Raw genomic sequence first — 27,364 nt, forward strand, 5'->3', positions numbered from 1 at the left:
TGTTTTTAAAATTTATTTGTTTGGCTGCACTGCACTGGGTCTCAGTTTCAGAACCACAGGACCCTCAATCTTCACTGTGGTATGTGGGATCCCTTAGTTACATCATGCTAAATCTTAGTTGTGACATGTGGGATCTAGTTCCCTGACCAGGGATCAAACCTGGGGCTGCTGCAGTGGGAGCTCGGAATCTTAGCCTCTGGATCACCTGGGAAGTTTCAGTGAGACGGTGCTTTAAAGGGGCTAGGAAAACACTGTTTCCAGAACTGACCATAAGACATGCAGACTGAGTTTGGGATGGAGGAAAACCAGTTTCCTTGGTTTAGAGGAAGTGGAATTAGGCCTGGAGCCTGAGGAAATATCGATTTTAAGTACCTGAAAATTTACCAGAGGGATGCATGTTTAGTTGGTGAAAGGGTGGCATCATTCTGTGTAAATACCCTTTAAAACCAGAACCAGGCCTCAAAAAGGAAAAGGAACTTCTTCTTCCAAAGGAAGTACTTCAGCCCTAGACTGGAGAGTGGAAATAGCCAGAATTATGACCCCAAACATAGCACAAGGAAGAGTATGCAGACTTGAGTGAAAATCTTGGGCATCTGACAGGGACTGTGTAATACTTTAAACGTGTACTAAACTGATTAAAGTGAGACTGTGATTACTTCATCGGATATTGATTGTACTCATAAAGCTTGCTGTGTGCTAAACACTAGCTCTTGGGGACAAGGTGAGTAAAAGGGATGGTGCTGCATATAAAGAAAAAGCACAGAAAAGGCAGGTAAGACAGGGCCCAGGACATGGCATTTATTTGAACAATCTGATTCTCCTTTTTCACCCTTGGGGTAATGGCTGTAAAGGAAAACAGAGACCCAACCATGAAGAGTGTGAAGATTCTGGCTAGAGTAGGATACTCATCTCATCTGTCTCTTACATCAAGAAAGACATGCCTAGATTTGGCCTGCCCTTAATGGCATAATTTTGACAACTAGATGGCGTTAGAAAGTACCAGTGTTCTGCTGTAAATGACATTTACGGATCTACATCTTAAGAAATCAATTATATAAGCATTTTTTCAAAATCCCATTGTATAGAAAGATGCAACCATCTATTCACCATGGAGACCTTAAAAGGAACACTGAACTAATTAGTATCTCCTTCTTGGAAGCATTAGATAAATCACCATTGTCATTGCCTTAGCCATTATCATCGTAATCATTTTGCATTCATAAGGCATTTTTTCAATATTTCAGAGAGTACTCACACTTGTTAGCTTTAGAAGCCTACTTAAATATTTCAAGGTTTTTGAAAACAAGCAATGACCAGAGGTAGGAGTGAAATTAGAGTAGATTTTATAAGAAGAATAACTCTTCCTCATTTAATTTGGTCCTAAGAAAATGTAGTTTAGAAAAAATTCAGCATTTGGATTTTGCAATTTGTTATCAGTTAGCACATGTTTTATCAGGTGTTTCATAATTTTATCTTAAACATTAGTTTTAAGAGACTTGATTTCTTAGATGGAATTTTTATTATACCTTTGGTGGCTCAGAGGTTAAAGCGTCTGCCTGGAATGTGGGAGACCTGGGTTCGATCCCTGGGTCGGGAAGATCCCCTGGAGAAAGAAATAGCAACCCATTCCAGTACTCTTGCCTGGAGAATCCCATGGAGGGAGGATCCTGGTAGGCTACAGTCCATGGGGTTGCAAAGAGTCGGACACGACTTCACTTTCACTTTCAAGTCAATTTACTTTAATGGTAATACATCTCTAAATTTTTTTTAAATGGAGGTTGCTGTAAAGGTAGAGTTTGGCTTATGTAATTTTATAATGCAATTGGAATTTTAGAAATGTTTGTTTCCTGTAGCACACTTTTATGGTAATTTTTGTGGGTGCGATTTCCTAAATTCTTAATAGTAGACAATTTCTGAATGATCAACATGATTCATGTTTAAGGTATAGATGAATTCTGAAAGACTCAGGGAAAAAACAGGAACAGGAACAAACAGATTTTGGTAAAATTCTGTCATGTTATATTGTTATATTAGAGTCCATTGGGAACCATTTTAGAATAGTGATTAATATATATACCCACTGAATTTCAAGGTAGTTCTCAACGAAACATTCTTAAAAATATTTTATTTATTAGCTGCATTTTTAGAATATAAAAATACCTGTATGTGTAAATTCTGATATGTTTAAAAAGTCCTGTTTTATAGTCTTCATTTATCTATAAGATTGAATGGATAATGAAAGAATAAACTACTTTTTAAAAAGAAATAGTGGAGGCATAAGGTAAATTATGAATAATCCTTTTAATTAAAAAATAGGTTAAAATGTTAAAATTGGTTATCTTTTGACATTGGGATTATGCATGATTTTTATTTTTATCTATATATTTCTGTATTTTCCAAGTATCTATAGTTAATTTTATATTCAAGATACTTTAAAGCAGATAAAATTTCACCTTACAGTGAGTTCTAATCTTCTAAAATTAGAAAATAAAAACCAGTAAATTTGAAGTGGTCATATGTTTTCATGTACCATGTTATATTCATAAACATATGTAGTACTTCCCATTAAAAACTTTTTTTTTGTAAATATGCATACTAAAAGAGAGGTAAAGTGAATAGATGTTATTTTGAGCCATTGTATAATTTCTGATAACTTTTTTGATAATAATTATCCCAGAAAATTTTTTTGACTTTTGGTTTTTAACTTTTTTTGATTTGTTTTCTAACCATTGCCTGTTTAAGAATACGGATTTTTGTCGTTGTATCATTTTATTTGCGAAATAATTATAGATGCAGTGTTAATTAATATCTCTTTTATTTTAAAAAAATCACCCTGTTCATACTACTGTGAGAAAAATAAAAAAATAGAGGAAGCATTTACATGAGTAAAATTTTTATCTTCTTGCATTTATATTTTAAAATACATTATTTACAATCTGTATGGAGTACCAACTGTTAAATAAGTATACCTTTAGAAATCAGCAGTTAATAGTGTGTAGGAATGTACTTTTGGATGACAAAGCTATAAAAAACACAAGAAAATGATTACTGTACTTGTCAGGACAATGAGAGGTAGAAAGAGGTTCTGGGCTTCTGAGATGGTGGTGGTTACTTTTTAATAACCATATGTTTGCTTTATAAAATTACATAGTGCCACAAATTTATTTTGTATAGCTTCTTATAGTTTTTATTTTAAAGTAACAAGATTTTAGATCAGTTATAATAATTAACTTTAGAAAAAGAATGAACACTGTCATTTCGAATGTGTTTCCAGGCATTGCTATAGTTCATCCTTGAGAACTGATGGAGAAAATGTAGGGATGGTTTCCACATAAACCTGTGTTAGTTTTTTCCCCTCTGTGACAGATTCTATGAAGTGTGTCACCTGTTGATTTTTCTAGAGGGGAGTACAGAATAAGATCAGAAATGTTGGAGGAAAATTTAGTAACTAAGAACTTATTTTGTAAGAAAAGAGAGATTTTAGGATGATTATTTTGGAGATATCTTGCTTGGCCTGTTAGCCTGTTATTTTTAACTTAAGTGAAAACCAGGTTTATCTAAATATAAAATTATTATTATATACATACAATATTATCATTGAAAAGTAAACCATCATTTCAATGATTATAAGTAGTACCTGCTATCTTATAAAGTTTATTGGACTAGATTTCCTTTTCTCCCCATTAGTATGTTTTTATTTCACTCTGAAATCTCAGGCAATGCTTTCATGTGGAGCTAATTAATGTTTACTGAATTTTTTTTCCTGCTACAGCTTAACTTAGAATTGTTTTATTTAATAATTTATTTCTGCTTTCATTTATTTCCAAAATATTTAGCAAAAATGTCAATGTATGCTACTAAACTTTTAACTAAAAACATACACAGTGATTATAATTTTAGTTCTTTGGTATGGATAGAAAATTCCTTAATTGTCCTAAAGCAAAGATAGAGCCAAAATATATTATTGCTTTAGTAATGTGATGGTAATGAAATTGCATTATTACAATGAACTCTTGAGAGCAGAGAAAATTAGACCCATTCTTTCCCTGGGTCTGTCAAATAATAGATGTTCAATAAATATCCACAGATTGAAGTAGTCTGTTAATTGGTAAACTGGAAATATTTCAAATCATTCCACTGTTTAGGTAAAGTGATAGGCTTGAGTTATAATTGTTGATAAAATGTGGCTGGTTTTTGTATTCTTACCTAAGAGAGTGTTTGTAACATCTGAAAAGAATTATGTTACAGGTTTGTAGAGATGGGGTAGTTTTTTCTAATGATATAAAAACACCTACTATGTACATAAAATAGTAGGAGAAGAATATTTTGTATGTTAGAAAGTTTTGTGTTTTTTTTTTTACAGATAATTACATATTATTTAGGAAAATACTTGTGTAGAAACTACTCTAGAGAGTTAGGTGCATTCTTTGCCAAGATCCTATAGCATCCTCTGTGCATCTCCTGAATGTCCCTATATATTAGATTTTCGTAATAGGATGTTTATTCTAATAATTTGTAAACTTCTTCAGGGAATAGACTTTGTCTTATTTATCTTTTTCATTCTTCCTACCCAGCAGGGTGCCTGACAGGAGATGTTCAAATCATGTTTTATGTTTATATAAATGAATGACTAAAATATTATCTAATAAGTATTTATCACTTCTTATTTTAATATAACTGAATATGTAGTTGCAAGGAGGTCATTTAGTGCTACTTTTACTCACTTTGTATTTTGAAACAAATTGAGATAAAATGGCAGCTTGTAAAGAAATAAGTGAATCAGAGCAGGTAGCAGAGGCTTTATAATCTTGGGAGGCATGGCTCTAGGGAATGTAGTGGTGAACAAAACACATTTAGTTCCCACACTCACGGCAAAAGAGACCTTCTCTCAAGAAGTTTGAAGTATCAAATCTTAAAATATATGTAGAGATAGCATTATATTGTTAGACTCATCAAAATTTATAGATATGTAAGAATATGGAGAGAAATAGATTAGCATATGGAGAATAAATACACATAACTTTTGATATATATTCAGTTTTGGCATATAGTAGACATAATTAGTAAATGCTCAGATGGATGAATAGTCTCATTGGACCATAATTCTCCTAAACAGTATATGTAAACTAGAGTTCTTGATAGACTAGGAACAAATAAAGTTATATTTTAAATCCATTAAGATAATAAAAACTGTCAAAACAGTGATTATGTTTGTAGTTCTCTAGTATGAATAGATGATTCCTTAATTGTCCTAGAACAAAGATCGAGCCAAAATACACTTGTCGGTCAATACTGGTAGCTCTTCAGCTCAACGGGTAGGGACACACAGGTTCCACATCTGCAGACAGAAGGCTAACTGTACTATGCCTTTTTTTTTTTTTTAATTTATTTGTTTTATGTCAGGGACTTGAGCATGGGCTGATTTGGTATCTGTCGGGATCTTGGAACCACTTCCCCACAGATACCAAAGGACCACTGTAATGAGATTCATTTTTTGCTGTATTCTTTTTAAACATTTTAAAAAACTTTTTATATTGTGTTGGAGTATAGCTGATTAACAAACAATGTTGTAATGGTTTCAGGTGAACAGGGAAGGGACATATCCATACATGTAGATGTATCCATTTTCTCCAAACTCCCCTCCCATCCAGGCTGCCACATAACATTGAGTAGAGTTCTACGTGCTATATAGTAGGTCATTGTTGGCTATCCATTTTAAATATAGCAGTGTGTGCATATCCATCCCAAACTCTATAACTATTCCTACACCCCCCGCATCCTCCCCCTGGCAACCGTAAGTCCGTTCTCTTAAGTCTGTGAGTCTCTTTCTGTTTTGTAAGTTCATTTGTATCATTTCTTTTTAGATTCCATATATAAAGGGTGTCATATGATATTTTTCCTTCTCTGTCTGACTTAACTCAGTATCACGCTCTCTAGGTCCATCCATGTTGCTGCAAATTTTTGCCTTATTCTTATCTGCCATACTGTTTCTGCTCTTGTTTTCATTTCCTGTAGGATTAAGTTTAATATCTCTTGCCAAATATAAGTGGTATAAACCAGCTTATATTCTTTATAGCACAACATAAGTTGATTATTTTGTTCTGTTTTTGTGCAAGCTATGTTGATTTGAAGAATTATATTCACCACTTTACCTGTGAGGTGTGTATGTGTTCTCAACTCGTCCTTGGGCATAGGATGGCTTCTGGGGGGTATCTAAGTACTGCTAAGAGCTATCAGATATTCTCCCTGTTACTTTTGATCCTGAGATTTCCTGTAGGGCAATATGTTACTTCAGTCATTCAGTGGTAAACATGCATAACAGAAGACAATCAGGGAAACTATAAATGCATTGGGGACGAATTCTACTTTACCTAATCTCTTAGAATAATTTACTGCATTATATAGAGATACAAGGTGCTGGCGGCTCAGTTGGTAAAGAATCTGGCTGCAATGCAAGAGACCCAGGTTCGATTCCTGGGTCGGGGAGATCCTATAGAGAAGGAAATGGCAGCTCTCTCCAGTATTCTTGCCTGGGAAATCCTATGGACAGAGGAGCCTGGCAGGCTATAGTTCATAGGGTCACAAGAGTCGGAGATGACTTAGCGACTAAACCACCATATAGACATAAATTTCAAAAAAAGATAAGTGAAGAAGTTAATATGGAAAAGAGGTAAAACAGCAGAGCAGATCTGACTTCATAGTTTGTTTCACTGTGAAAAATAATGTATTGTTTCATCAAAGTATATTGTTTCATGGATTCATCTTAGGCCCTTTTCCTCCCACTGATGTGATTTTATTAAAGTCTAATTTCTGGTGAATATGGAAAAATGAAGATGGAAAGGCCTTAATTAACTGTTTTTGAGGCAGATGTTGCACTGCCTGTGATTATGTTGCCAATAGCGTCATAACATAAATGACAGAAATATGATACTCTTTCAAAAGTAGCATGCATATCAAACTTTCTATTAGAGATTTGAAACTCATAAATTTATTTTGGAGATTTTTGAAAAACTGGCTGATGTTGAAATAATGCTAGGGATTTTTAAGGAATGGTAAGAAGAGCTGTTTGACCAGAGTAGAAAAATCAAACCCAAGATCAGTGCTTCGCTAAGAGATGGTAGCATTTTAAAACTCTAAGTCATCTTTTTCAGTGGTTTCATGCTGAGTTCCCTGGACTTTGGGCTGCAGTGGAAGGACCATTGAAGGTGTCTAGGAGCAAGAGTGAGAGAATCCTTCCAGAAGGTCCTTGGCTTCCTCTGTGTTAACCAGAGTAGCTCAGTTTTCACCTATTCCTAGTTTCTTATATTTTCTCTTTCTTACTAAATGGAACTCCAGTTTAACTAGTTACTTATGCTATAAATGAATCTTCTTTTATTTTTATTGGTATATAGTTGATTTACGATGTTGTGTTCCTGCTGTATAGCAAAGTGAATCAGCTCTGTGTACACATGTATCACTTTTTTTTTTTAATATCCTTCCCATTCAGGTCACTACAGAGCATTGAGTAGAGTTTCCTGTTCTGTTCGGTGTTTTCTCATCACTTTTCTATTTTTTGCGTGGTATCAATAGTGTATATATGTCAGTCCCAGTCTCCTGATTCTTCCTACTCTGTCTTCTTTCCCCTCTTCGTGTACACGTTTGTTCTCTATGTCTGTGTCTCTATTTCTACTTTGCAAATAAGATCTATACCATTTTTCTAGATTCTAAATATATGTGTTAATGTGCAATATTTGTTTTTCTCTTTCTGACTTACTCTGTATGACAGTCTCTAGGTCCATCCACATCTCTGCAAATGACCCAGTTTTGCTCCTTTTTTTATGGCCGAGTAATGTTCCATTGAATATATATACCATTTGTTCTTTATCCATTCCTCTGTTGATGGGCATTTAGGTTGCTTCCATGTCTTGGGCTTCCCAAGTGGCTCAGTGGTAAAGAAACCGCCTGTAATGCAGGAGACACGGTTTTGATCCCTGGGTTGGGAAGATTCCCTGGAGGAGAACATGGCAACCCACTCCAGTATTCTTGCCTGGAGAATCCCATGGATGGAGGAGCCTAGCAGGCTACAGTCAGTAGGGTTGCCGAGTTCAACCTGACTGAGCATGTATGTCTTCCTGGCTATCGTCAATAGTACCGCAGTGAACATTGAGGTACATATGTCCTTTTGAATTATGGTTTTTTCTTGGTATGTGCCCAGTAGTGGGATTGCTGGGTCATACGGTAGATTTTTTTCAGGTTTTTAAGGAACCTGCATACTGTTCTCCACAGTGGCTATATCAATTTACTCTCCCACCAGCAGTATAAGAGGATTCCCTTTTCTCCACACCCTCTCTAGCATTTATGGTTTGTAGAGATTTTTGGTGATGGCCATTCTGACTAGTATGAGGTGATACTTCATTGTAGTTTTGATTTGCATTTCTATAATAATTTGGAGAAGGAAATGGCAACCCACTCCAGGATTCTTGCCTGGAAAATCCTATGGACAGAGGAGGCTGGTGGGCTACAGTCCTTGGGGATCTCAAGAGTCGGACATGATTTAGCAACTAACCCCATGATAATTCACAATGTTGAACATCTTTTTGTGTGTTTGTTGGCCATCTGTATGTCTTCTTTGTATAAATGTCTGTTTAGGTATTCTGCCTACTTTTTGATTGGGTTGTTTGCTGTTTTAATATTGAGCTTTATGGGCTGTTTGTATATTTTAGAGATTAATCTGTTGTCAGTTGCTTTGTTTGCAAATGTTTTCTCCCATTCTGAAGCTTATCTTTTCACCTTTAAATGAATCTTCTTTTAATCACCTTTTTTAATAAAAAACTTTAAATAAGGTTGAAAACTGCTTATTTGGCCTGACCTAGTCATTTTACTGTTTATCTGTTTACGATACATAAAAACTTGGTACGTACCCAGAGACGACATCTTTCACTCAGTTATGTCTGAATCTTTGCGACCCCATGGACTGCAGCACGTCAGGCTTCCCTGTCAATCACCATCTCCTGGAGCTTGCTCAAACTCATGTCCATCAAGTTAGCGATGCCATCCAACCATCTCATACTCTTTCATCCCCTTCTCCTTCTGCCTTCAATCTTTTCCAGCATCAGGGTCTTTAGAGACATAAAGGATATAGTATACCATTGTTTAAAAATGGAGTGAGGTTTAGCTGGGAAAACTCAGGTTTTCCAAATTTTCATTGAGTACTTGTTCAACCTTTCTGGATGAAAGTTTTGTTCTGTCTGTACTCAAGAGTCATTTTTTTTAAAGCATATTCAGAAAACAGTAAATTCTATTTTAGGACAGTTAATCTGAGGGCATGTGTAAGAGGAGCTGAAAAGGGGAAAGGGCTAATGGCAAAGACTGTGAGGAGGCTATCCCTAATAGTCTTGATGTCAGCTGAAAAGCCCTTGAATGAGGGTGGTAGCAAATGAAATGGAAAATTAAGAATGAAAATGAAGAATTAAAAAGTTGAGATTGTTTATTTGTAAGCATTGAGGAAGAAAGAAATTTAAAAAATAATTTGTAAAATTATTTAAAAATAACATGACTAATTTACTGAGACTTGTGATACTGTTATCAGAAACCTGAAATTTGGAAGGAAGAAAGAAGGTTCAGTTATAAATATGAGTTAAACTAATGAGGAAATAAGGGTAAAATAAGAATAGAGTCCTGGTGATAGAACTTTGGAAAGAAATACTTTTAGGGGGTGACAGAAAGGAAGAGGCTAGCATTAAGACAGAGGAAAAATACGACACGATGAGAGGTGAACACTTATCACACTAGCCAGTCAGGCTTAGATGGCTTGAGTGGTATGTACTTTAACCCAGTAAATTCACCAGATCTGTTCCCTGTTGCTGGATGTGTCCAGTGTGAACTCTATCCTAGAGCAGCTAATAGGAGTCCTCCATGAGTTCCTAAGATATTCAAAAGTTGTTTATGGTTTTTGAAGCAAGACTCAAGACTCCTACTATGTCAAATGCCTGGATGATTTTTATAGGCTACAATTTCATTTTAGAAAGCAGTCATGTATTGTGAAGGGGAGAAAATAGATTCAAGTTTGGAGAAGAACTAAGTGGACTTAAATGATCTATGGCTTCTTCCAGAAGGTATTTAAACTTAGATTAATAGGTAGGGAAACCCCAATATATTAGTCTTCCTTCTTTGTTTGCAACATTGCTTTAGTAAACCTGTGTTGACTTGCCTGTTAAATAAAGATCAGTAAAAATTCTCATACCTTAGGGAGGTAGGCATACATGAGGACTGTAAAAGTCCATTACATTCAATTTGGTGGTCTAGTGGCTTGTACTTAATTAGTACTCAGTATCTGATGACAGAATATGCATTCTTCAGGCATGCTATTTCTTTTTTTAGTACTTCTTTTTTTTTTTGGCTGTGCTGGATCTTCGTTGCTTTGCACAGGCTTTCTCGTGTTGTGCCAGGTGGTGGCTGCTCCTGTTGCTGCCTGTGGACTTGTCACTGCGGTGGCTTCTCTTGTTGGGAAGCACGTTCTCCAGATGTGTGGGCTTCAGTAGTTGCAGCACACAGGCCCTCGAGCACAGGCTCAGCAGTTGTGGCCCATGGGCTTAGTTGCTCCACAGCATGTGGAATCTTCCTGGATCAGGGATCAAACCCATGGCTCTTGCATTAGCAGGAGGACTCCTATCCACTGCACCACTAGGGAACTCCTAGCATCTGTTTCTAAACTAAGTGTCCCAACTTCCATGGAAACTTTGTACTGCTACTCATATGTGATCCATTTGATATTTCTTCTTTCTTTCCTCTGATAATTACCCTGTTTGTCACCTTATTCCTCTTCCTGATTATCATCGTTTCTTTGTCAGCCCTAAGAGAGACATGAAAAGAGAAAATGAAGAAAAATATTTCAGAGCTGAAATTATAATTTTTTATTATGGACAAAAGCTCAAATATATAAAGGGAATGGGGAAGTGTCTTTAGATATCAAGAAAGAACTCCTTTATTGCTTATAATAGTATATCTTAATTTAATGTGTATTAGAAATTATGGGCATAATTTCCATATGAATTTTTCATCAACATGTAACCACATAAGCAGACTAACTTCTTCTTTGCTCTAACCTGCAATATCCCCATGAAGAAACATTGGAAACTTGTTGTAAGTTAAATCTGGAGACCTGTTCGATCACAGGCCACCTGCCTGCATACTCTTCTGTCTTTTCCAGACCTTGAGTATAACATTTTGACTTTTTCTTCCCATTTTCCTTTCTCAGTTTTTTTTCTCCCACAGTGCCTGCTCTCTTTTTTTATTCTAGAATTTTGATTTTATTCACTACAGAGACATACAGGAAGTAGCAAAACAGACACCGGGGAGTTTGCAGAGACTTTGGAATCTTAGCAAGATTTTGTTTGAAATATAAATGGAACTTACCTGGTTTTACCTCCAAGACCACATTCCTGATTATTTATTTATTTAAGGAGTTGTTGGAAAAGTGGAGTGGGTAGGGGTATTTTAAATCTCTTATTTGGGAATTATTCTCCTCTCTTGACTGAATGAGAGCTCATTCTTCTTCAAGTTCAGAGCAAGGATTGAGCTGGCACCATTGTCTGGTTCTTTAGAACTTTGGTATCCTTGGAAACCTCTTGCTTTCCAAGAGGTCTCTCTGAAAGGGCAGAATAAATAAGGATGGTACTTTCCTAGCTGACCCTCATAGCTTCTCCTCTTGGGTCTTCTGCTGCCTTTTAATGCTTAATTTTCCATCATCTTGTCTACTTGCTGGGATTTTCAGGCTATTACTACCTTTGAGAGTAACTAAGTTTTTGTGTTCTTAATGAATGTTTAGGCTTGCCAATGAGATTTAACATCAGGCATTACTATGCTTTCTGCTTTTTGTTACTGTAGCTCCTTTCAGTTACTTTTATCCCATTTCTGTGTTTTCCTATGTCTAAGTTGTGCATCCAGTTGGATCATCTACAGAGTTCTTCTGTCTTATCTGAGAAATGTTCATTTCTAGAACAAAACTGATTGGTTCCCTTGCTCAGATCAGTTTTTCAGATACTATCTGAATAAACTCTCAGCCTCCTTTCTCAAATTTAAATTCTGTTGAACAGTGGTCAACTTTAACAGTTTCCATCAGAGGGAAGAGGTAGGCTTTCATCTTATAATATCCTTGCTTCTGCCTTTGCAAGTGCTCCTGTCATTCAGGATAAAAGTCACGTTCTGCCTCTTTAGTGAGGACTTTTCCTAATTACTGTGACCTTAGTAAATTGTCCACTTTATCAATTTAAAATATGAGGTTGTCTTATTTTTTAAATTCCACATATAAGTGATATCATATAGTATTTGTCTTTCTCTGACTTATTTCACTTAACGTAATACCCTCCAAGTCCATCTATGTTGTTGCAAATGACACAATCTTATTCTTTTTTATGGTTGAGTTGTATACCGTAACTTTCATAATATTGTATATCAACTACATTAAAAGATAAAATATAAGATTGTATATCAGTGCTCTAACCAATTTGTTTTTCACTTAGACAATGTGACTAAATTATTTTGCCTTTCTTCTTTTTTAAAACAATTTTCATGGAGTTAAAGTAATAGCAAGATTGAAGGGAAACGAAAAAATTATCTCAGTAGTTTTTTTTAAAATAATACAAAACCCAGAAGGATTGTTTCCCCTTAGTTTAGCAAGTTTAAGAAATGATAATTATATACAGTTTTCTGTAATTTAAATGTATATGTAACTTTCATTGGCTGTTAGTATTTGTCAGGAACAAACAGCACCCCATATTTTCCTTATTCATATCAGAAGATTCAATTCAGTTCAGTTCAGTTGCTTAGTCGTGTCCGGCTCTTTGCGACCCCTTGGACTGCAGCACACCAGGCTTCTCTGTCCCATCACCAACTCCTGGAGCTTGCTCAAACTCATGTCCATCGAGTTGGTGATGCCATCCAACCATCTCATCCTCTGTTGTCCCCTTCTCCTCCTGCCCTCAGTCTTGCCCAGCAGCAAGGTCTTTTTCAGTGAGTCAGTTCTTCGCGTGAGGTGGCCAAAGTATTGGAGTTTCAGCTTCAGCATCAGTCCTTCCAATGAATATTCAGGACCAATTTCCTTTAGGATTGACTGGTTTGGTCTCCTTGCAGTCCAAGGGACTCTTAAGAGTCTTCTCCAACACCACAGTTCAAAAGCATCAATTCTTCAATGCTCAGCTTTCTTTATGGTCCAACTCTCATATCCATAGCTTTCCATATAGGAAAAACCATGGCTTTGACTAGATGGACCTTTGTCAGCAAAGTAATGTCTCTGCTTTTTAATATGCTGTCTAGGTTGGTCATAGCTTTTCTTCCAAGGCGCAAGGGTATTTTCATTTCACGGGTGCAGTTACCATCTGCAGAGATTTTGGAGCCCCCCAAAATAAAGTCTGTCACTGTTTCCATTGTTTTCCTGTCTATTTGCCATGAAGTGATGGAACCAGATACCATGATCTTAATGTTCTGAATGTTGAGTTTTAAGCCACCTTTTTCACTCTCCTCTTTCACTTTCATCAAAAGGCTCTTCAGTTCTTCCCTTTCTGCCATAAGAGTGGTGTCATCTGCATATCTGAGGTTATTGATATTTCTCCCGGCAGTCTTGATTCTAGCTTGTGCTTCATCCCAGCCCAGCATTTTGCATGATGTATTTGGCATATAAGTTAAATAAGCAGGGTGACAATATGCAGCCTTGACGTACTCCTTTCCTGATTTGGAACCAGTCTGTTGTTCCATGTCCAGTTCGAACTGTTGCTTCCTGACCTGCATACAGATTTCTCAGGAGGCAGGTCAGGTGGTCTGGTATTCCCGTCTCTTGAAGAATTTTCCACAGTTGGTTGTGATCCACACAGTTCAAGGCTTTAGCATAGTCTAGACAAGCAATAAAGGGAGATGCTTAGAGAACTAGGGTTGATTAATTTAGATTAAACAAAACTCTAGGGATTTTTTTGGTTCAACTGTGATTTCTATAAAACTTTACTTATTTTTACTAATAATGGGAGTTAATTAGAAATCAAAAAAGTGAATAATAGATCTTGTCCATAAATATTTGTAGAGAAAAAAGTGTGCGTGTTTTTTCCCTTGAGTGAATATAAGTAGGTAGTTACTGAATTTGCTGTGTGGTGCTGCTCTCCCCATCTCTCTTTTGGAGAGAGTCAGTGAATTGAATCAGAGTTAAATTCAGGATGGTAAACAGTAATTCAGTTTAGACTGTTTTTTTCTGTACATTTTATTTTAAAAGAAAGAGGTTTTTTTTTTTTTTTTTTAATGAATCATGCTGAGGATCGACTTTTAAAATAAAGTGTAAGAAATATAAAATTCTACTTAATAAAATTTTCCATGATTCAGCTCTCTATATAATGAACCAGAAAGAAAGAATGAGAAATAAGACCTTAATATTTAGGAAAGTTCTGAAAATCAGAGATTAATTTATATATTGGACAAGTGATCTAATGCCAACAAAAACTCTTCATTTTAAATATGTAGTTAAACATTGTTCAGATTTATTAAAAAAATAATTTAAATTATTGTCTCATGAGTTCTTGATATCTCTTTATTTCATTTTAAGTGGAGGAAAAAATTCTTGTTAATCAAACCTGTCCAAAATATTAAAAGTAAATTTATATCCTATTGAAATCTTGAAGGAATTGCCATGAGATTTCTCAAATAATATTTTCATTTTCCATGGAAAATAACATGTATCTTATAACACTTTACATGGTCAATGATGTCATTAAAAAATCTGATCATCAGTGCCTATCTGTATAAAATATTTAAATTTTAAATCAGTTAAGGTTTATTTAGTTTTGTCTTATAATCAAAGCATTTAATTTTTAAGGCCTTTGTTGCCATTTTAGCTGGGGTTGAAAGCATGTTTTGACCTCATTGAGCTTAGCCTGCTTATTAAAGATATAAGCAAGATTTCACAAGCTGATTTACCATGTTTTTTTTCTGATAGACATTTAGAGTTTAATTTTAGTTGTTTGGATCTTTACAGCCGAGGCTCAGGTATCTTAGAGTCTGAACACACAGCCGTTTCTGCTACTCACAGCCCAAGGTCCTGAATTACAGAACACACAAGCATTAATAATAAATAAAAAGTGTTATTTATTTATTTATTGGCTACTGAGTTTGGTTTGTTATACAGCAGTAGATAAATGAAGTGAAAGTGTTAGTCGCTCAGTCGTGTCCATCTCTTTGCGACCCCATGGACTGTAGCTTGACAGGCTCCTTGTCCATGGGATTTCCCAGGCAAGAATACTAGAGTAGGTTGCCATTCCCTTCTCCAGGGGATCTTCTCAACCCAGGGATGGAACAGCAGTAGATAATCAGAATGTAATTTGATATGTTCTGATACAGAATGCGGCTGTGACACAAACTGAAAAGTACATGGGAGCAGCCAGTGGGTGAAGCCTGGAAGGGATTCATGGCGATGGCTGGTGAGGACTTGAAGGAGAGTGATGACAATGGTGTTTGAGGCTGGAAATAAGACCTTTATTATCTAGCGGCAGAAAGTTAAGCAAAACTGTCACCCAGGGTATCATGGAAAATAGGAAATGTACTTAGTGAACTGATAGATCTCGCAAAGGAGATTTCCAGGCAGAATGTCTCAAGTATTGTCAACTGTTTCTTTTAGCTATATCTCATGAGATATGGATGGAGGAGAATGAGCTAAAAAAAGGAATTCTTGTTTTCAACAATTTGGAGGAAATATAAAGGATTCAGGACAGTTTTCCAGCCTGCAAAGGGTTCTCAAAGAAGGGGCCTCAAAACAAAGATCACATCCAGAATAAAGTTAGGAAAATGTGGTCTCAAGGCAAAAATGAAACTAAGGTGCAACTCTAATATCTTTACAATCTCAGAAAGATTTGAGGTAGTCCTCATGGACTCTTTCAGACACACAAAAAGACCCCCCTCCAAGTATCTTTGAGGGCTTGCCTCCTAATTCATGTCTGTTAAACAAAAGCGCTTCTAAGAGTCCATGGGCTTTGTCCTACAGCAGCCTCACAGAGAGCCCAAGGTTGAGAAAGACTTACTTCAAAGCGATCTATGTCACAGCTTTTGCCTGAATGAATGGATTCATAAATTGATTTAAAAGAAGCCTATAAAATTTTTAAAAATTTATATGAGCCTGGACTTGGAATGGTGACTCAGACTGTGAAGTGTCTGTCTACAATGTGGGAGACCTGGGTTCGATCCCTGGGTCGGGAAGATCCCCTGAAGAAGGAAATGGCAATCCACTCCAGTACTATTGCCTGGAAAATCCCATGGATGGAGGAGCCTGGTAGGCTACAGTCCATGGGGTCACAAAGAGTTAGACTCGACTGAGCGACTTCACTTTCACTTTCAGACTTGGAATGAAGCAACACAAAATGAGACTTTTAGGTCCCTGTAGGCAGGAAGAAAGCTGAGAGAAGTTTTACAAACACAGGCTTCTTTTTTATGGAAGAGGAAATGTGACTCAGATAGTGGAATCAAGAGAGCAGAACCCAGAACACAGAGAAATACTCCCACTGAATGGGACCCGGGTCTCATGAAGGTACTGGTTACATGGACCCTGCTGGATATTCGAATTATTATAGACCAGTGAGATTTACACGCCTCCTAGACTCTACTTCTTCTCCTACCTTTTTGAATGGAAATCTGTTGTGATTATCCTGGCCTGGAAAACTGAGTATTTGGGATGTGTGGGAGGTAAAGAACTAGCCTCTTCAGTCCACAGGTCTTTGTATTGAGAAGAATTGTACTCAAGATGCAGTACCCAAGAACACCATTTGAATCTTGACCTGATTTAGATGATTAGCTCCTGAATTTTGAACTATAGCTATAATTATGAAGAGATATCTGAGGATTGTGGGGAAGGGAGTGAGTGTGTCTTGTGTTGGAATGTGAATTGTGAAAATTGGGTGGGTTGTGCCAGATTGAGCTTTTAAAACTTTTAAGATAATTATAGATTCACATGCACTTGTAAGAAACACAAATACATTTGTATTATTGTACATTCCATGTACCCTTAGTTTCTCCAGATGGTAACATCTTGCAAAATGCTAGTACAATAATTAGGTTTGATATTCAGCAGGATACCTGTAACCAGAATCCACCAATCTAATTCAGATTTCCCAAGTTTTACTTATACTTGTATTTGTTGTGTGTGTGTGGGGAGGGGGGGAGTCTTGAAGAGTTGGACATGACTTAGCAGCAGCAGCAGCTGCCTCAGCATGTGTGTATCTAGTTTTGTGTGAGTTTTATCATTTGTAGGTTCCTGTATCCACCACCATAGTCAAGGAACCCAACCGGAAGAATTCCTCCTGTTGCTCTTGTCTAGCCACACCTCCCTCCCCAGTCTGTTTCTGATCCTGCCAGATGGATTTGTTACAGCATTAGCTCATGTTATACATGCAGATAGCCTTTGAAAAATGAATATATATTACATATAGGATCATCTTATTAAATTGGATCTATGAAAATTATCAACAGAGGCCTCAATTTCGAAATATATAAGGTTGATTTTTCCAAGTTCAGAATTTATCTGTTAATGAAATAACTTATATCAATAAAGACTACTTTAATTGCACTTACTATTTTTCACTACTATCCAGAGATGGCTTAAAACAGTGATATAAGTGCTTCATTTGCTTGTGGTCGGTTGTATAGATAGATTGAACAACAGTGTAAGGACTTTGCTTTTTTATTTAAAAAAATGTATACCCTACATAGTGATATTTTTATTCTCTGTTGTTCAGTGTATTCAGTCAAAGGTAACCGAGTATGAAGAGTTATAAAGAAAGCATTTCTAAAGGAAAGAATTGCCTTTCTGTGCTACATTAATATCTATTCTACTGTACTGTTTTGTTGCTATGGTAAGAAATACAGGCAAAGTAAGTTGTAAGGAATTTAGTGTTGTCCTTTAAATTTTTTTGATTATCAAATTATTTGTTTTTTCCCTCCTTTTTTTCCTGTCTCGTGTACTCACCTCTTCCTTACAGTTTTTTCTATGATTATTTATAACAATGCCACAAGTATTATGAAACATTGGTGTGAATTTTATTTTTTAATTAAGATATCTGCAGGATCTTTAACTTTGTAGAGCTTTAGTGTATGATATGTATTATGTGTGACCCACAGATAGAAATTTCTAAAATTACTATTATTTATGATTTGAAGAAGAACTAAAAAGACTCTTGATGAAGGTGAAAGAGGAGAGTGAAAAAGTTGGCATAAAACTCAACATTCAGAAAACGAAGCTCATGGCATCCGGTCCCATCACTTCATGGGAAATAGATGGAAAAACAGTGGAAACAGTGTCGGACTTTATTTTTTGGGGCTCCAAAATCACTGCAGATGGTGACTACAGCCATGATATTAAAAGACACTTACTCCTTGGAAGGAAAGTTATGACCAACCTAGATAGCATATTCAAAAGCAGAGACATTACTTTGCCAACAAAGGTCCATCTAGTCAAGGCTATGGTTTTTCTGTGGTCGTGTATGGATGTGAGAGTTGGACTGTGAAGAAAGCTGAGCGCCAAAGAATTGATGCTTTTGAACTGTGGTGTTGGAGAAGACTCTTGAGAGTCCCTTGGACTGCAAGGAGATCCAACCAGTCCATTCTAAAGGAGATCAGCCCTGGGATTCTTTGGAAGGAATGATGCTAAAGCTGAAACTCCAGTACTTTGGCAACTTCATGGGAAGAGTTGACTCATTGGAAAAGACTCTGATGCTGGGAGGGATTGGGGGCAGGAGGAGAAGGGGACGACAGAGGATGAGATGGCTGGATGGCATCACTGACTTGATGGACGTGAGTCTGAGTGAACTCTGGGAGTTGGTGATGGACAGGGAGGCCTGACGTGCTGTGATTCATGGGGTCACAAAGAGTCGGACACTACTGAACAACTGAACTGAACTGATGATTTATCTTATTTTTAGCATCTAATCTACATCTTTTAGTTTTAAAAAGGCAGTTAGACCATCTCAAACCACTCTTTTATTTTACTCCTTCTTTAATTAAAATTTTATTTGTTGACCCTGCCAGACAAAAGTCTAAGTCTTCAAGGGATAGAAATAAAACAAGAGTCCCAGCCCTTAAGGAGTTTCTAATAGAAGAGACTAGTTGACAGAGGATTATAATAAAATGAGCTCTGACAGAAAAATAAACCCAGAATTCTTACCTTGAGAATCCCATGAACAGAGAAGTCTGGTGGGCTATGGTCCATGGGGTCACAAAGAGTCAGACACGACTGAAGTGGCTTAGCACCCATGCAAGCACTGTGGAAACATTCAGGTCATGGGCTTTAAACTTAGCCTTCACAAGTGAGAGAAGGCTTCCAGGAGGAGGAGGAGGAGGCGGTTGGAATTCGTTAGGCTTCTCTGTGAGTGCAGGAAAATTGAGGTCCTAACCCTGTCTGTATCCCCATGGCCTCTCTTCTGATTGCCAGAGTAGAGCGGGCCCTCGGTAGGTGTTTGATGACTGTTGAAAAGCAGAGCTGTCGAACTGCATTTTAACAGGCAGCTTTGGAATGAGTTGAGGGAAGAGTTGTTCCCTCTTCAGTTGTTCAACTGAAGGAAGGTTGTTCTAGACAGAGGGAGCATCATGTGCACAGACTTTTGTCCTTGGTAAAACTCCTCTCCTGAGGCAGGTGTTCTCGGACTTCATTTCCCCCATGTCCCTGCCCACTTCTCTGTCTGCCCCTCTTCCTCTCCCTCCTCCCTACCTTGCTGCCCGCCCCCTCCGCCCCTCCCTTCTCTTCCTCTCTCCCCCTATGGAATCAGTAGACTGTGACCACTGCCTGTTGTTTCTAAGCACACAGCTGTGAGGGTCTCTCTGGCTTCTCCCAGAAGTCAGATAACAAAATACATAATAGCTTCAAAGTCCCTGTGCAAAGGCCTTTTGGTTTAGAAAAATGTGCTTGTTTTTGTTAGAGTTTTTTTTTTTTTTTTTGAAGAATAAGGTGAAAAATAGAAGCTTGTCTTTTTAAGTCCTAAAGAAAGTAAAAATGATGTGATTGGACTCACCACTGAACTTCTTACCTAATGATGTAGGGGACCTGTGATTGCCTAGCATCATTAGCCTACAACTTCGGGCCTGGGAAAAAAAGAGATGTGGCATTCTTCATTTTTCCCCTCCCTCCAGAGAATTGTCCTACTGGCAGAGGCTAAATTTGAGGTGTCAGGTTTCAGGTACTCTCTTTATTATACATTCCCAAATGCCAACCCTGCTGTAAGGTTCTGAACTTTTTAAGACTGTTAGTTTCCTCAGAAGAGCATGTTACTGCTTAGTATCACATATGTCTGAAGAATAAAGGCAGAGCCCGATTTCTTTGCATTTTTGGTGGGACAGGGGTAATGATTTTAGTTATTAAGAATCAAGGTAGGGTTTGGCCCAGAAGGAAGCCTCTCAAATTTTGATAAATCATACACCAATACAGAAGTAAAACTAAGTATGGAATCTTAAGAGATTTCTTGTAGCTTGATATGGCTAGAACAAAAGGTCTGAGGGGGAATGCTGAGAAATGAGACTGGATTGGTAGAAAGGGACCAGATCAGAGAGAATTTTGAAGACTAACTTAAGAAGTTATGATTTTCTCTGAGGGCACATTGCAGCTAATAGGAATTTTTACTTTTCAGAGGGAAGAACATTGATCAGATTTGTGTTTTTAAAAAAGTTCACTCAGGTATCAATATGGAGGAAACAAAGGTCAAGGTAGGGAAATGTATGTAGCTCTCTATTCTACTTCCTATGTCTGTGTAACTAAATCATCCCCCAAAATAATTGTGTAAAGCAAAGTTACGGGTCCTTGGTTGAAGAATTTAGAAAGGGCATATAGTAGGCATAACTTGTCTGTGCTCCATAACATTTGATGCTTCTGTCAAAATTACTGCCCCATTGTCTTGTATATGCTAAGTTATGATGAGATGTTTATTGTAATTCCAATTGTTGTTCCTCTGTATGTAATACGTCTTTTTATTTCTGGATGCCTTCAAGATTTTCTCGTTATCTTGGGATTTAAATGTGATGTGTCTATGTAGGATTTTTATCCTCTTGATATTTTCTGGGTAGGTTGGATCTATGTTTTGTTGTCTTTTATCAGTTTTGAAAAATTCTCATTTATTGTATTCTCAAGTATTTCTTCCATCCTTGCCTTTTCTCTTCTTATAGATAAGTTAAACTGATATTGTCCCATAGCTCTTAAATCATCTGTTCCCTTTTTTATTTCTTTTTTCTTTGTGTTTCAGTTTGAGTACTTTTTATTGACTTACCTTCATATTCACTGCTGCTTTCTTCACTGTGTTGAGTTTACTGATGAATTTGTCAAAGGCAATCCTCTTCTCTGTTACTAGGGTTTTTATTTCTAGCATTTTAATTTGATTGTCTTACCTAATTTCCGTCTTTTTTCCATTGAAATTTTCCATTCATTCATGCTTGTGGTCCATCTTTGCCACTAGAACCTCTGACACATTAATTTTAAATGTTTAAAATTTTCTGCCTGATAATTCTAATAACATTATATCAATATTTATTTCTAGCTCTTTGTTGATGGAAGGTGTATCTTTTTTATTCTTTTTTTTTGTATATCTTTTTTTTTTGGTTGAAAGCTAAACATCTTGCATAGGACAGTAGAGGCTAAGGTAGATTTTATTCATGTTGCAAAATGAGAGATCTCTTCTTTTTGTAGTCCTTTCAAGTATGGGGAGAGCAGTCAGGTTAATCTAGTCAGGAACTGAGCTGGATTTGGATTTGGATTTTGCTTTGGTGTCAATGTACCACAGACTTCACATTTCTCTAGCATTACTTTCTGTTCAGGATGGAGGCTGGTTTGCTCAGGAGTTTTATTCAGTGTCTAGTCTGCCTTTAGCTCTTAAGTCCCATGTTTATTTCTGAGCTTTGAAGAGGGTTTTACTATCTGGCACCTCCTCTAGAAGTTGGCCGCGTTGCTTGTTACTAGATGCTTACCAGCCTGGTAGTATTGGACAGAGGATGGCAGCCTCATTGCTCGATTCAGCCTGTTAGGCAGGGGTTGTTTCCCTGGGTCTCAAGAGTGTCACACTGTGAGCAGTCCTGTCCTGTCCCAGTGGTAGAGGATCGCTAGTAGTCTTGGTTCAGAATTTTTTCCTACCCCTTCTCCACAGTGGAGAGTTTTTTCCCCTGTTCTTTTCCTTCATCTTTAATGGGTTTTCGCCTGTGCCCTGAGGGGCATAGGTTTTTGTTGTTTCTTAGGGGAAAAGTGAAAGTGAAGTTGCTCAGTGATGTCCAACTCTTTGGGACCCCATGGACTGTGGCCTACTAGGCTCCTCTGTCCCCGGGATTTTCGAGGCAAGAATGCTGGAGTGGGTTGCCATCTCCTCCTCCAGGGGATATTCCCAACCCAGGGATGGAACCCAGGTCTCCTGCATTGTAGGCAGATGCCTTACCGTCTGAGCCATCAGGGAAGTTACCTTTCTTAGGGGAGAGGGGACTAAATGGAGCTTTGCGCTTCACCCCCTTCCCCCAGCCCCACAATAGCTGCTTTTCCTCTCCAGGTCTGCTACAGGAGGGAGTCTCTCTAAGTCTCTTGCTTTCTCTTAGTTTTTCTTGTGAGCACCTTGTGAGGTATGTGGAGAAGAGTCTGTGACTGGATGAACTTTCCTGTGACGTTCTGGATCTCAGGGATTCTGCTTTCTCATGCTAGTTTACACCCAGCCTTTAGCAATTTAGAGATTCTAGCCAGGTCCTTTGCAATTTGCATTCCCTCTGGTCTCCGCTGCAGGTTATCTGGTGTCCCTATCGTGTTTCTCCTCAGAGGTATCTGTGTTTAGATGAGCTCTCTGATGGGTTCAAGGAGATCCACAGTTTTGTAGATTAACTGCCTTTTTTATTGTAAGGTTGGAAATGATGCTGTTTTCAGCTTTCTACAACTTATGTGAAAAACATATGAGCAGGTCCCTCAATATATAATCACATTGTTCATCTATGTTGCTTATGCTCCTGGGTTATACATTTGGGCTGAAAGGGATGCAGTTCCTACTTTGATTTTCTCTCTGATAAATTCTTTTAAAATTTCTGGCTAGAGCCTGATAGTTCTTTTCAACTGTTTCAATACATCTCTAAGGCAACTTCTGAGAGACACATTTTCAAATATATGGGTGCGGGAAGGAAATCTCAGTTTTAAGCATTAGAAAAATATGGGTCCTATGGCAGGTCTTCTTTTAGAGTCAATTCATCTAGAATCAATCAGTCATTTAGCTGAATATCCTTTTTTTCATTTTTAAAAGAGTATTTTAACACCTTTGTTCCTCTTACAGAGTTGTTGTAAGACTCAACTGAAATGTTGTGTATAAATGATCTCTGAAAAATGTAAAACTCTATACAAATTGTGATTTTATTATTACCTTTCCCTATATACTCTTCACCCATGAGTGCATTTATTTTTACCAAGATTAAGCGGACTAGCTATAATCTATCTGACTTCCTGTTTTTTGATTTATTTAGAGAACTTTTTATTATTGGTTTAAAGATTCTTGGTAAGGGCTTGAATTGTTTTTTGATTTATCTCACTTCTCATACTCTGCTTCATGGACTTCCCTGTTTTTCTTTTGTGGTCAGAATTTTATCTCAAAATATGCCCCTTTACCTTTAAAGATCTTTTTGTTTTGTTTTGCTTTATTAGTTGCCCATGTAACAGTTTGTTTGCTCCTATTTGATATTTTTGAAGTTCTGGTTTTTTGATATGTGACCTTCCATTTAGTATTTGTTCCTAACATGTTGTGGTAAAGTTTTTAGGCATCTTGTCAATAAGTATTTAAAAAAAAAAAAAAAAAGAAATGATTTTCTCTGAAAAGGCTATCTCATGTATCCGTTGTTTTTTGAAAATTTGGTGACTCCATACTGTTTTATGAGAAAGTTGATCTTGATAAACAAGTTTTTACTTAAGTACTCATCCACAGGTGCTTCAGATGTCAGTTGTTGGTCTTCACTGCATTTAGCAATGGAGACATTCTGCACCAACATGACAGCAAGGACATAATGACTGGACTCATCGTCTCCATCTGCCACCTCTTCCTTCTTTATAGAAATGTTATATTCCAGGTTTCCTCCCTTTCCCCCCCCTTTACTCTGGACCCATTTCCCAAGTCACATCTCAGTTTATTCTGTTTCATGCAGTATTTTTTCCCTTCTTATGTGTATATTGACATCTTATTGAACTTTTCTCCTCTTCTAAACATGGTTTCGTTATTATTAATCTTCCTCTTTTGCTCATCCCTTTATATATAGAGAACCTCAAACAACCCTAATCAGAAATGAGAAGACTCAGAATACTGTTACTAGTTTATTTGTATTAAGGATGAAATATTCATACCTTTAGTGGAAATGAGATGAAAACATAGTAACAGCCTGTACTGGGTTACTGTACTAAGACCACTTGAAAATTCAGTGATTTTCTAGAAGGATTCACAGAGCCCAGTGTATAGGCATATTCACTGCTGTGAGCAATTCCAAAGGATATAGGGGCTTCCCTGGTGGTTCAATGGTGAAGAAGCCACCTGCCAGTGTAGGAGATATGGGTTTGATCCGTGTTGCAGGAAGATCTCGCCTGGCATGGAGCAATTAAGCCTTTGCCCCACAGTTGTTGAGCCTGTGCTCTGGAACCCGCAAGCCGCAGCTACTGAGCCCTTACACCACAACTACTGAAGCTTGTGTGCCCTAGAACCTCTTCTCTGCAACAGAGAAGCCACCACAAGGAGAACCTGGTGCACCACAACTAGAGAGTAACCCCCACTTGCCGCAGCTAGAGAAAAGCCCACAGGTAGCAACAGACACCAGCACGTGTGCAAAGGCACTTCAGTGTGGCCAACTCTTTGCCACCCAGCGGCCCATAGCCCGCCAGCCTCCTCTGTCTATGGGATTCTCCAGGCAAGAATACTGGAGTGGGTTGTCGTGCCCTCCTCCAGGGGATCTTCCCAACCTAGGGATTGAACCCACGTCTCTTATGTCTCCTGCATTGGCAGGCAGATTCTTTATCACCAGCACCACCTCCCCTTCCTTATTCATTGCAGCATTATTTACAATAGCCAAGATATGGAAGCAATCTAAGTGTCCCTCCACAGGTGAATGGATAAAGATGTGGTATGTGTATACAGTGTACTAGTACTCAGCCGTAAAAAAGAATTAAATCTTGCCATTTGAGACATCAGTGGAACTATAGGGTATCGTGCTAAGTGAAATAAGTAAGACAGAGAAAGACAAATACTGTATGATTTCACTTATATGTAGAGTCTAAAAACCAAAACAAATGAACAAACAAAATAGAATTATAGATACAGAGAATAAACAGGTGGTTAGTAGAGGGGAAAAAGGGTGGGGAGGTAAGAAAGAGATGAGACAGATGATCATTTTGAAATGTATAGAAATATTAAATCACTATGTTGTGTAAGAGAAACTAATATATTGTTGTAGTTAAAAAAAAAAAACTTCATAGAAAAAGAGATCAGATTTGTGGTTACTAGAGGCAAGGGGTAAGGAAGGAGGAATTGGATGTAGGTGGTCAAAGGTACAAACTTCCAGTTATAAAGATAAATAAGTACTGGGGATGTAATGTACACCATGATAAATATAATTACTACAGCTCTATGTTATAAATGAAGTCCTAAGAGTACTCATTCCAGGAAAAACTGTTCTATTTCTTTAATTGTGTTTCTGTATGAGATGCTGGATATTCACTATTGTGATGATTTCATGATGTATATAAGTTAAATCATTATGCTGTGCACCTTAAACTTAGACAGTGTTCTATGTCAATTATGTCTCTATAAAACTAGAAGAAAAAAATGTAAAACCTCCACCAGGGAAGCTTGTGTGAGACTCAGTGCCTGAGGTTTTTACTGGGGGCTGGTCATGCAGGCACACTCTCTTAGAAGGAAAACAAGTGTTCAGTATAGACCATGTTGCTTGTACAGAGTTTAGGCATAGTGAGCTTCCATTTTGTGAGTGGTAAGAAGCCTCCCCAGTCAAAGTTTCCAGAAGACATCTAGAGACCAGCCTTGCATGCAGACCTCTCTAAGGGTAGCAACTCAAGCCTGCAATGTTGTCTTTTTTTTTTTTTTTTTTTTGGCATACTGCTTTTAGACTTTGAAGGTCCTTCCAAAAAGCATCCAGAAAGCTCCATTAAGGCCAATACAGACCTTAATTTTGCTAATTGAGCAAATGCTAGCTTTTGTTATAGGCTGTTTAACGTCATGAAAACAATGTTCTGTTGGCTTTTCTCCGCAAATAGCATTTGTGCTGTGAATTTAAAAGGCTTTTATGAAACACCCAGAAATTTTATAGCAAGTTTTCTTACATAAAACTATGTTGCAACTTTCAAACAACTGGTTTGCAAATGAAATTTAGAAGATCTAGATTTAGGATTTTCTTTCATGTGGTATGCAGAGAAGAGAGAAATAGAGAATGGATTCCTTGGGGAAGCCTTTTAAGAGGAAACTGGTATTGAACTGAAGATAAGGAGTGTAAATAGAGGAGGAAAAAAAAGACAAAGCATATGCTAGGGAAATAGAGTAGCATGACTAAGGGAAAGCTGAAGATAGGCTAGGCGAGAGGGGGAAAGAAAGTTGTGTATTTTTGTTCTGAAGCAAATGTAAACTTAGACACTTTTTGTATCAGTGCTATTGACCATACATTTTCTGCTTTTGAGGACTCTAAAACTTTCTAGGAAGACTTACTTTTCTTATTTAATAGTTTATATGAGATAGAAGTATTATATATTTGTTTCTTGTTGTTTCCTAATTGGAAACTACTTAATTCATAGGGTTGTTTTGAAGATTAAATATGATGATATATGTGAAAAAGCTGTGTGAAAGTATTTATGGCCATCATTTAAAAGTTATAACTGCCTCATTAGGTATGCTTAACATATAATTTTTATTTCCTGGAATTCCTGCACAGCAAAGTTATGTATCTTCCTCAGTTTGCTCTTACCTGGTGTCCTGCTGCCTCACTGAATATTTATTTATACCAGAAGGTTCTCTTGCTGCTAAATGTTATAGTTCTCCTGCTTTATAGTGTAGGCTCTTAGCATTTATATATGTACTGGTTTGGGTTTTTCTGATTCTTCATATCATAGTAGGTTCCCTACTTGGCCTTTGTTTCCTGTGTTTTTCCTCTGGCATAGTACTCAATTATTTGGAAAGCAACTTTTATAAGAATGAATCTTCTGTGCTTTGATCCCTTGCAGTATTTTTTAAGGTTAAAATAGAATTTTAAAGGGTTGTCTAGTCCAGGATAGTAAAGCTATATCATAAAAAGTTCTTTCTTTGTACTAATAAGAAGTAGAAAATGTTTCATGAGAGCCTGTTGCCTAGCCTGAAGCTGCCTTGCTTGTTATAATTATGTATGAATA

The 27,364-nt window shown here is 37.1% G+C and overlaps 1 protein-coding gene across 4 annotated transcripts in view; it reads left to right on the plus strand.

The window, feature by feature from the left end:
- Nucleotides 1-27,364, plus strand: part of SSBP2 (single stranded DNA binding protein 2) — a 315,423-nt gene that overhangs the window by 110,580 nt on the left and 177,479 nt on the right. The gene's annotated exons all lie outside the window — the stretch shown is intronic.

The sequence above is a fragment of the Bubalus bubalis genome, chromosome 9 (genome assembly GCF_019923935.1).
Source record: "Bubalus bubalis isolate 160015118507 breed Murrah chromosome 9, NDDB_SH_1, whole genome shotgun sequence".
NCBI lineage: Eukaryota > Metazoa > Chordata > Mammalia > Artiodactyla > Bovidae > Bubalus > Bubalus bubalis.